The following is a 9,656-nucleotide window of genomic DNA, read 5'->3' on the forward strand; positions in this document are numbered from 1 at the left end:
TCAAATAAGTTGATCGTTTATGGAATGATTCAGTATGATACTGATTTAATGAAAGTTCAATAAACAGCCATTCCACTTGGTTACCAGTAACCAAAACTTTCAAATTAGTCATGCTACTATCCATGTTGGAATTGTTCTTGTAATTGCATAATGATGGCTAAAGATAGCCACATGTCCTTGAGTTTTATCAAAAACATAACATTGATACTTACCTGGCAGGGGAGATACCATGATCGCCAAGGTGGTTTTCCCAGGGTGAGGCTTATCCATTGCACTCTGGATGTGCTGACCCCTGCGATTTCCCCAAATGTGGGAAACTCCACTGCATAATTTGTGGTAGTGGGGGACTGTGTTCGCGCTCTCCCCTGTTTAAAAAGAAAAAAGAAAAAAAAACCATAACATTGATATATTAAGAGGACTTTTAACATGGATCTCAGGAAAGGAAAACTGCAGAAAGCTTCATTCCAAATGAAGCTGAACCATTTTACATATAGATTTAATGTCATCTGTATTTAATAAAAGAGTAGAAGCTTCTTAAAGGCAAGGTTTACATCTTAAAATGCTTTGTAGCCTCCAAAGTTCCTAGAATTGAATAAATGTATTTTAAATGCAAATGTTTTACAAATCAGATTAAAAAGGTTTACTGGACATGCATTCAAATATTTCTCCCAGTCATACCAAGGCATGTGTCATGCTGTGTCAAACTGAGGACAGATGCTTTGGAGATTATCTGCTCAACAAGGGACGGCAATTTGTTGGGAATGGTTCAAGATGAAATGAGATCATTGAAGCCATAGCTTTATTAGTAATGTTTTCCCCTCACACTAAGAAGAATTCACATTCAACTAAGGCAAGGAGTCCCACTTATTGTATGTGTACTGTGTGAGAGGTATTATTCCAGACTTCCTTCTTATTTCATTTATGAAAATTTATTTTTTTCCAAATTATATTTATTGAGGTAAAGTAGGTTTACATCTTTGTATCTACTCCAGTGGATAGTTTCAAAATTCTACAAATGTGTGCTTTTACACCCTGCCCACCACCAGTGCTCCAACAATGCTTCACCATGTTCTATTGGGCCCCTTTCCTCCTCCATTCCCACCCCACCCCACCCCTTCTGGTTGCCTCTGTTTTGCAATCAGATGTTAAGAGTTTACTATTGGTTTGGTTTTGATTGACTTTTTGTCATGCATTGCTATATTCTGTATATAAGTGAGACCATCTAGTATTTGTCTTTCTCCTTCTGACTTATTTCACTTCATATTCTGCGTTCCAGTTCCATCCATGTTGTCAGGAGTTCATCTTTTTTATTGCTGAGTAATATTCCACTGTATATATATGCACATACTACATTTTTTTGATCCAGTCCTTTGTCTTTGGGAACTTAGGTTGTTTACAACTGGGGGATGAGTAATAAGATTTGGGAAAAATCGTGTGTGTGTGTGTGTGTGTGTGTGTGTGTGTGTGTGTGTAGAAAAAGAGAGAATGTTAGGCAAACAATGTATTGTAATGTTGGCCTATATCATGATATATATGTCTAACACATTTCAGTGTTTCCTGTTAATTTTTTTAAGTTTTGAGTACTAAAAATAGGGTGAATTGAAAATAAATAGTATGATACAATTTCTAAAGAATTGGCACATAGGGATCTACTCAAAGGACACAAAAACATTGATTCAAAAGAACGCCTACCTGTACACCTATGTTTATTGCAGCACTATTTACAATAGGTAAAACCTGGAAACAACCCAAATACCCCCAAATAGATGACTGGATCAAGAAGATGTGGCACAGATACAGAATGGAATATTATTCAGCAATCAAAAAAGATAAACTCATGCCATTTGTAGCAATGTGGATGGAGCTAGAAGGAATTATGCTCAGCGAAATAAGTCAGAAGGAAAAAGAAAAATATTGCATGGTTTCGCTTATAGCAGGAATATGGGGGAACCAAAAAAGACATCAGTGTAAAAAGAATAACAGTACAAAACACAACAAAGCAAAAATGGACAATTATAAATCAGAGACAAACTGCAGGGGAAGAGGAGGGAGAGGGATCAGAGGGAGGGAGGGAGGAGCACAGGGGACTGAGGTGATGGTGCATGGGTGCATTGGTGAAGGAAACTCTGTGGGGACTATGCCTGAGGGGGTGGGGGGAAGCAAATATTGTTTAAAAATGAACAATGATGTAAAAAATAAAAATATATGTAAGAAAAAAATCAATTGGTTAAAATATAGAAAAATGAACAATGATGTAAAGAATTTAAAAATTAATATAAAAAATTAAAATAAAAAATTAAAACAACAAAAACAACAAAATACATATTTATGAAAGGGAAACATTGTGCCTTGCAGGGATGATCTGTGTTCCACATATGAAAAAAACTGATGGCCACATAAAATTAACTCTGTCATAAAAAAGAATTGGCACGTACAAAAAAACATGTGACAAGCCTCCTTACATAAAATTTCTATTAGAAGATATATTATTTATTCAAACTACAGTTGAAAAAAACCTGGTAGTTTCAGGAAACATCTTTTTACTCATGTTTCCATATTCTTATTTTTTTTTGTAATAAGCACACTATATTACTTAAGTACATAGAGCAGAGTCAACATAAGACCTGGAAACAAACATAGGTAATAAACACATTATATTGCTTAAGTATATAAAGTCACCATAAGACCTGAAAACAGACAAAATACATAAAGTTTTTGATATTATATTACAATATATAATAAGTTAAATGACACTAAATGTTATATTCAACATGATGTCCCTTGTTTTTAATGCCTAGGTCAATGTTTTTTGCAAAATTGCAATGGAAGGTATACATTAATGCGCTTACATCAACTTCAGAACATATATTCATATTGTGCTGCTTTGCATGACTTGTCTCTGATTTTCTCTGAAAAACCTGTGCCATTTCTTTACCCCAGAAGTAATAAAATGGATCCAATCATATTTTTAAAAAAAATTATAACAATCGCTATCTGTATTTTTAGACTCTAGAGACCCACCTTCAATCTTGTAGACCATATTTAAAAGATCCTAGGTCTATTTCATATGTTCCCTTTATTTTCCTATTTTACTGCCTATTGAAAAATTATTTATATAAAATATTTGTTCTTTAGTAGACCTTGCTATTTACCTTTGTCTTTGGGATTTCCTGAAATTTCATATAATTGAGCTTCATATGTTTTCAGAGATTTAATCCCTCATTGTGGCCTCCCCGGTGGCGCAGCGGTTGAGCGCTGGGTTGCGAAGCTGCCCGCGGCCTCTGCGGCGCCGGTTCGATCCCCGGCTGCTCCCCAGCCACCAGAGGAGGGTCCCACATGGCGCGCAGACCTCTCCTGCCGCCCGCTGCTCCCCTCAGCAGTGTACTTCGGTCCTTCTGCCTGCTCTGCTTCCCGATCTGGCTCTGGTGAATTCTCTCACCCTCCCGTGCTTCTGACTGTACCCAGTGCATGTATAAACAAACAAACAAACAAATAAAGAAAGAAAGAAATAAAACATGCCTCTATTAAAAAAAAAAAAAAAAAAAAAAAAAAAAATCTTTAATCCCTCATTGCAACCATTTATATAAGTCCTTCAAGTGTTCATAGGTTAAGAAAACAACATGGAGAAAAATGCTGATAATTTAATGTACTTGATCCCATTATAAAATGCCTGGTAATTTGAGACACTGAATAGTCACAAAAAGGTATGAGAAAAGTAAGAGAGCCAGGTACATGCACCCATTCAATGCCCTAGGTGATTAAACTCATGGGATATTATTTTCTGTTGGATTTTCCTTGTGCCTAAACTTGATAGCAGGTTATGGATTACCTGAAACAAGCAAGGTTGTGACACCTTTTCATCTTCCCAATATTAGTAGTAAAAATTTATATATATAACTTTAGTTAATAGAAAATAAACATTGATACATTTATCAATTGTTGAATGTATAGGCTTTTTATGAAAACTGACCATTTCTGGGGCAGTCCTGCCTCTCCATGACTGCTTGCTTCTGCCATGACCACACACAATAAAGCAGGTTGCTTCATTTAAGGGGGGGCCCACTGAAGGTCTTTGCTCTGTATTTTACTCCTATGTCCAAGCCTGTGCCTGATAGCTTCAAATATGACTAGAAGTTTATAAAATTTGTTTTCTGGTTGCTCTACAGTACATATAACCTTATCTGGGTGTCTTGTGCATTTGGTTACCAAAGGCTGCCCTTGATATACAGGGAACAGTATTAGCAGAAACCTGGAGCAGGTGAGGCCAGGATTCTCAGAAACTTCTACGCATTGTCACTACCGTTAACTCCTTGTTTTCTCTTTTCAATATTATCTGAGGAGGGACACAAAGATCTTAGCAACCAACCAAACATCCTCATTTTTGGAGGAATGCCAGAAGAGTTGCCAAAGCTGACTAGCAATTTTCTTAGACCTCTGAGTTTCTCCACATCTTTTTTTTGTTGTTGTTCTGAATTATATATTGCATTTCATTTAACTTTAGAAAGACACTCATGGAAGCAAATCATTTGAAAAAAAAAAAAACTTCAGAAATATGCTCTACTTTTAATTACATATTTAAGTGAATTTTTTCTTATCATTGTGTATTTCAAATTCAGTGTTGAATACATGTGGGAAATGAGGCATTTAATAGATGTTAAATGGGATGACTTGGGGTACATAAAACTGGAATTTTATAGAGGACCTATATATGACACTTATGAATAAGAGAGGAGGAAAAGTAAACTCTAGGTTTCTATAATTAGCTCTTTTAGTATCAACCCAACTTCAGATGTCAAAGAATTCAGAGATGAGCGGTATGAGTTCATAAAGTATTTGTTGAATATGTAGTGTACATTATGAATTCAGCTAAGTATTAGGGTTGCATACTTAGTATTAGGGATGAATAAAAACATAGTCCTCAAATGATTGTGATAGCTCATGGTTAAGGAGGATACAAATATGTAATCAGATCACTGCAATACATTGTGGCAATTTTTGCAAAAAAAAAAAAAAGTGCCATGAGAAATTTACTTAAGCAGCTTCCTGAAAGTATTAGAAAGAAAAAAAAAAAAAGAACACTGGATTTCAAAGGAATTAATATTCAAAAAGAATTAATAGTTAAATAACACATTTTCTCTTCAATTATATTAGAATTTTCTAAGGAATGAAGGTAGAAATGGCCATTTTACATAACAGGAGAAGTATGTAAAAATTGTCCATGAGTTCAAGCAACGAGAAGTCCAGTGTATTATAAGATATATCTGCCCTGGAGAGCTGTGGCAGATGATATGGCTTCAAGGACATGTTGAAATTTGATTGCAAGTGACCCTATGAACCAAGTTATAAAATTTGCAAGTAATCTTCAAAAAATGAAGAGTCAAAGGAGGTCTTCTTTTACTGTATGTTATTGCTTATAATCCAGTTTATGTTTTAGGAAGGTAATCATGGGGCTTAGAGTTAAAGGGAGACAGGAAAGGATACTTGCTAGAAACAAAGACTCTTGTACTAGTCAAAATTTGCCAGATGAAGCAAATAATAAAAATACAGGATACCCAGTTAAGTTGAATTTCAGATAAACAAGGGATTTTCCTTTATAAGCATATTCCATGTAATACTTTGGTACTTACTCAAACTAAAAATGGTTTCTTGCTTATGTGAAATTTAAATGTAACTCAGTATCCTTTATTTAATCTGCCAACTGTAACACAGTTCAAAACAGAAAGGAATGACAAGAACCCTAAGAAGGGCACTGGAGTAGACAAATTCAAGTGATACGAGGACACAGAAATGACTGCACTTAGTGACCAGTTAAATGCTGGAGATCCAGCAGGAAGAAGTCCTTCCTACCCAAAGACTTATTTAGAAATGGAATAGATTCATTGATGAAGAAACTAAGTTCGTATTTGAACATGTTGGGTTTAAACTGCTGGAAAGATGTACTAAAAGCCTTATCTTTCTTATATTAGTAATAACAAAATACTATTTCTTTTATTATGAGATGTGATAGGATGTGGTTAGTAATGTTTCTAGAATTTCTGTATCAGAGGAACTTGGACAGCGAGTAGTTGTAAAGCAGCCATTGGCACAGTAAGAAAATTTTGTCTTTAAATATATGTATTTTGCATGGTTTTGAGGAAGGCAATGGAGATCATTGTCTCTCTACTCAAAAAGCGTTGTCAGTTTGTTTGCTATGTTGTTTTATTGGTCTTACTTGGAAATTACCACCATCAACAAAAACAACTTAAGAATGCTGCCATCCCCAATTACTTTTTAACATTTGTATTGGTCCATTAAATAAAAAAAAAAAAAAAAACTTAGAAAGGATAGTCTTGAAAGCTCTGCTTCTAATGGCTTTACCTAACTCAGCCTGTTTACCCATTCTAGGAGACTCCCAAGCTCACATTCGTATCCATCTTCCCCAGAGTTTATTCATGAGGCTTTTATGAACCCCTTCCAACAAGAGGTAGAGATTGAGAGGATACAATTGAATAGGGACATCTGAAAGGCAACACTTATAGATATCAAAACAGAAATTTAAAAAGCCTTTCACCCAAGCATATAATATAATAGAAATAGCTTTTAAAGCAGATGATTCTAAAATTATGAAGCCCCTGGACACTTATTACTCTGCAAGAAATACCCTCTTGTGTTTTTATCATCATTTTTAAATTAGGTCTCATTTAAGAAAAAGCATGAACTCAAAACAAGTGACTGGTAGCACTTCGGACAGGAGGTTCTTTTTACTTCTATAGGTAAACATAAGGCTGGCTATTGGACCTCATTTATCGCATACTAGAGATAAGCATGTCTAGTCATTTGTTATGTAGATAATGCCAACCACATTAGACAATTAGCATTTTCAAGAGGGATACGTTGGTTCATAAACCCCAGGATTAACCAAAATGCGTGTATCATATGACACTAGTGCTTCTTATAATGAGCTTGGGTCTTCATAAATGTCTGTGCCCTCATTTAAACAATTAGTACAGACTTAGAGTTCATCACTTGAACATTTCAACAAAAACAAATTTATACACCACATTACACAGATTTATTTTTGAATGTACAATACAGAGAAGGCAATTGCTGCTTATTTTCATTTAATTAACAATGAAGGATAAATTACATCAGCAAAGAAATATCAGCCAAAGGGGACCAAGTGTATTTGTTGCAGATCGCCTCATTAGCTTGTTTCCAAAATATGTTCACCAGAGTGAAAAGCAATCATGTGACTAGCTGGGTGACAAAACATCTGTTGTATTAGCACCAATAAGGCTACTGGGAGTGGATAAAGACAAACTGTGTTCTTATTTAATCAGGTTAAGTGGAAACTGAAAGATAGTCTATCATTTTTGATCTTGTCCCAGGTTGCTATTTCTTCTAACACAATAATAATGAGAATAATGAGAAGAATAATAATAATAATAAATAGTAACAACAATGATGATGAAGGTAAGTGTTGCCATTTAAAGTTTTATGCTCTTATTGTAAGTAAATGATTTCCATCTGCTTTGTAATTAGTATAAATGTTATAGCAGCAAATTGTCAAAAAAGCAACTGTCCCTGCCTGCTCTTGAAAAAACACACTAGGGACTGAATGTACTAGTTATCTCTAAATGAAAGATACCAATAATTTTATAAGATAGATTCTTTTTACAAAATATCAGCCTAATTGTTCAAGCTACTAGTAAATGATGAAGATGAAAAGAGTTGAGCACACAGTTTTCACATTGCTGTCCAAATTCATTGCCAAGGGAGACTATATTTAGTTACTGAGAAGCATTTCAAACACTTATCTATGGCAAGGATAAGTTAGTTATGTCATTATATGATACCAAGATAGAACATATTTTTTTGCCATGGAAAAATTGACTCCTCATTAAGCCACACTGCCAATTTAACAAACAAGGTAGGAAATTACATCCTCTCTCTCTCTCTCTCTCTCTCTCTCTCTCTCTCTCTCTCTCTCACTCTCTCTCTCTCTCTCTTTTACACACACACACACACACACAATTTTGTCTGTGTGTATGTGAGAATAAATAATTGAATATAGTTTTAGATAGACAAAAATTGTTATCTTTAAAAAAGAGACATTTTCATTTGCTTTGACCCATTGGCAAATTGTACGCCAAATCATTGCTCTGAAGAGTTCATTTTACAAGGCAATATACCACTCCTTTGAGACAGTAAAACCAGTGTTGTCAAATAATCAAATATCATTGATAGATACTTTCTTTTGCTTTGCCTTTATTTTGCTTTTCCTTTCTGGGTGTCAGTGTCACTCTGCTAGGATGTGGAAAATTTGGTTTTGGTAAATGATTTAGCAAATGAAAGTACCCTATTAACTTCAATGTATAATGACACTAGGCTCTCATTTTCATATTTTAGGTCATACAACTTACTCTTGTAGAGTGTCTTGTGTAAGCAAGTGAAAATAAAATATACTAAGCTTTTAATAATTTTGAGTGTGAGCCAGAGAAAATTATTGTTCACTTCAGAATGTAGCAATTGATCACATATCTAATAACTATATTATAAAAAAGATTGTTTTAAATTTCAACTTTCCTTGTAAATAATATACCCTCCCTTCACCCTCTACCTTTCTTTTATTATTTGTTTGTTTCTTCAACTTTTCCTGTACCTTTCTGTTTGAACAGACAACGAGCCTATTACCCCAATTTATTACCCCAATTGATCAACCATCTCTTTGCCCTCTCCCCACTCTCTCAAGCAGATTCTGAGACACTTTCATAAAACACAGCTTAAAATCCATGTGTGCATGGTTGTGCATGCAAATATAATTTAGACCCATATGAAACTACTTCCTAATATGCTCTTGTTTACAATCATTTTCTTAGCTTGGATTGTTAAATATTGTATGAATTATACCTGTTTGTTATATTCACAAAATAATCCAATCAGTATTTGTTCAATATCTTCAGTTTGTCCAGCATTAGGTTTAGCACTGCCAGGAATAAATAAAGCATTTTTTTCTATAAATATATACCACAAAACAGATAATGACTTGGAACACTAGAGTAGGGTGATTCTTTATATGGTATCTTCAGGGTAGACTTAATAGAGAAGGCAAATTTTAACAAAAACATGAAGGAGTGAGGTGATCGGCCTTACAGGTTATCTGTGGGAAGAGTACTCTAGGCAGAGGAAAGAACACGTGCAAAGACCCTTAAGTTAAATATGTAACTAATTTATTTGAAATAGCAAAGAGATCTGTGCAGCTGGAGTGAAGTGAGCAAGGGATAATATAAAATTTGGTGAGGTCAGAGAATTAACAAAGGTAAAGCCAATGTAGGGTCTTATAAGTTATTTAGCCAACAGTTGGAAGTAAGGGGACATGAGGTACTTGGATCAAACTGACTTAGATCAAAGTATCCAGAGAGAAACAAAGCATTAATTAACTTATACAACTTCATGATCCCCCCTTCATATATGAATGGAGTCAGTTTCTTACAATGTACATGAATTCACAGATAATTGAAAAAAGATAATGGACACTCTTTTTTTGGCTTTTTAGTACCTTTATTTTTTTATTAGTTTTTAAATTTTATATATTCTTTACATCATTTTTCATTTTTGCACAATGTATGCATTTTCATCTTGGTTATAGTCCCCATACAACTCCCTCCCCCCCACCA

At 34.5% G+C, this 9,656-nt stretch overlaps 1 non-coding gene across 1 annotated transcript; it reads left to right on the top strand.

Annotated features, from left to right (window-relative positions):
- Positions 1–204: 204 nt before the first annotated feature.
- LOC119246817 (U1 spliceosomal RNA) lies at positions 205–368 on the top strand. Its single transcript, XR_005125570.1, has one exon. It is a non-coding gene; the product is annotated as a U1 spliceosomal RNA (small nuclear RNA).
- Positions 369–9,656: the final 9,288 nt, after the last annotated feature.

The sequence above is a fragment of the Talpa occidentalis genome, unplaced genomic scaffold (genome assembly GCF_014898055.3).
Source record: "Talpa occidentalis isolate TD23 unplaced genomic scaffold, MPIMG_talOcc4v2.1 talOcc4.15, whole genome shotgun sequence".
NCBI classification, from domain to species: domain Eukaryota; kingdom Metazoa; phylum Chordata; class Mammalia; order Eulipotyphla; family Talpidae; genus Talpa; species Talpa occidentalis.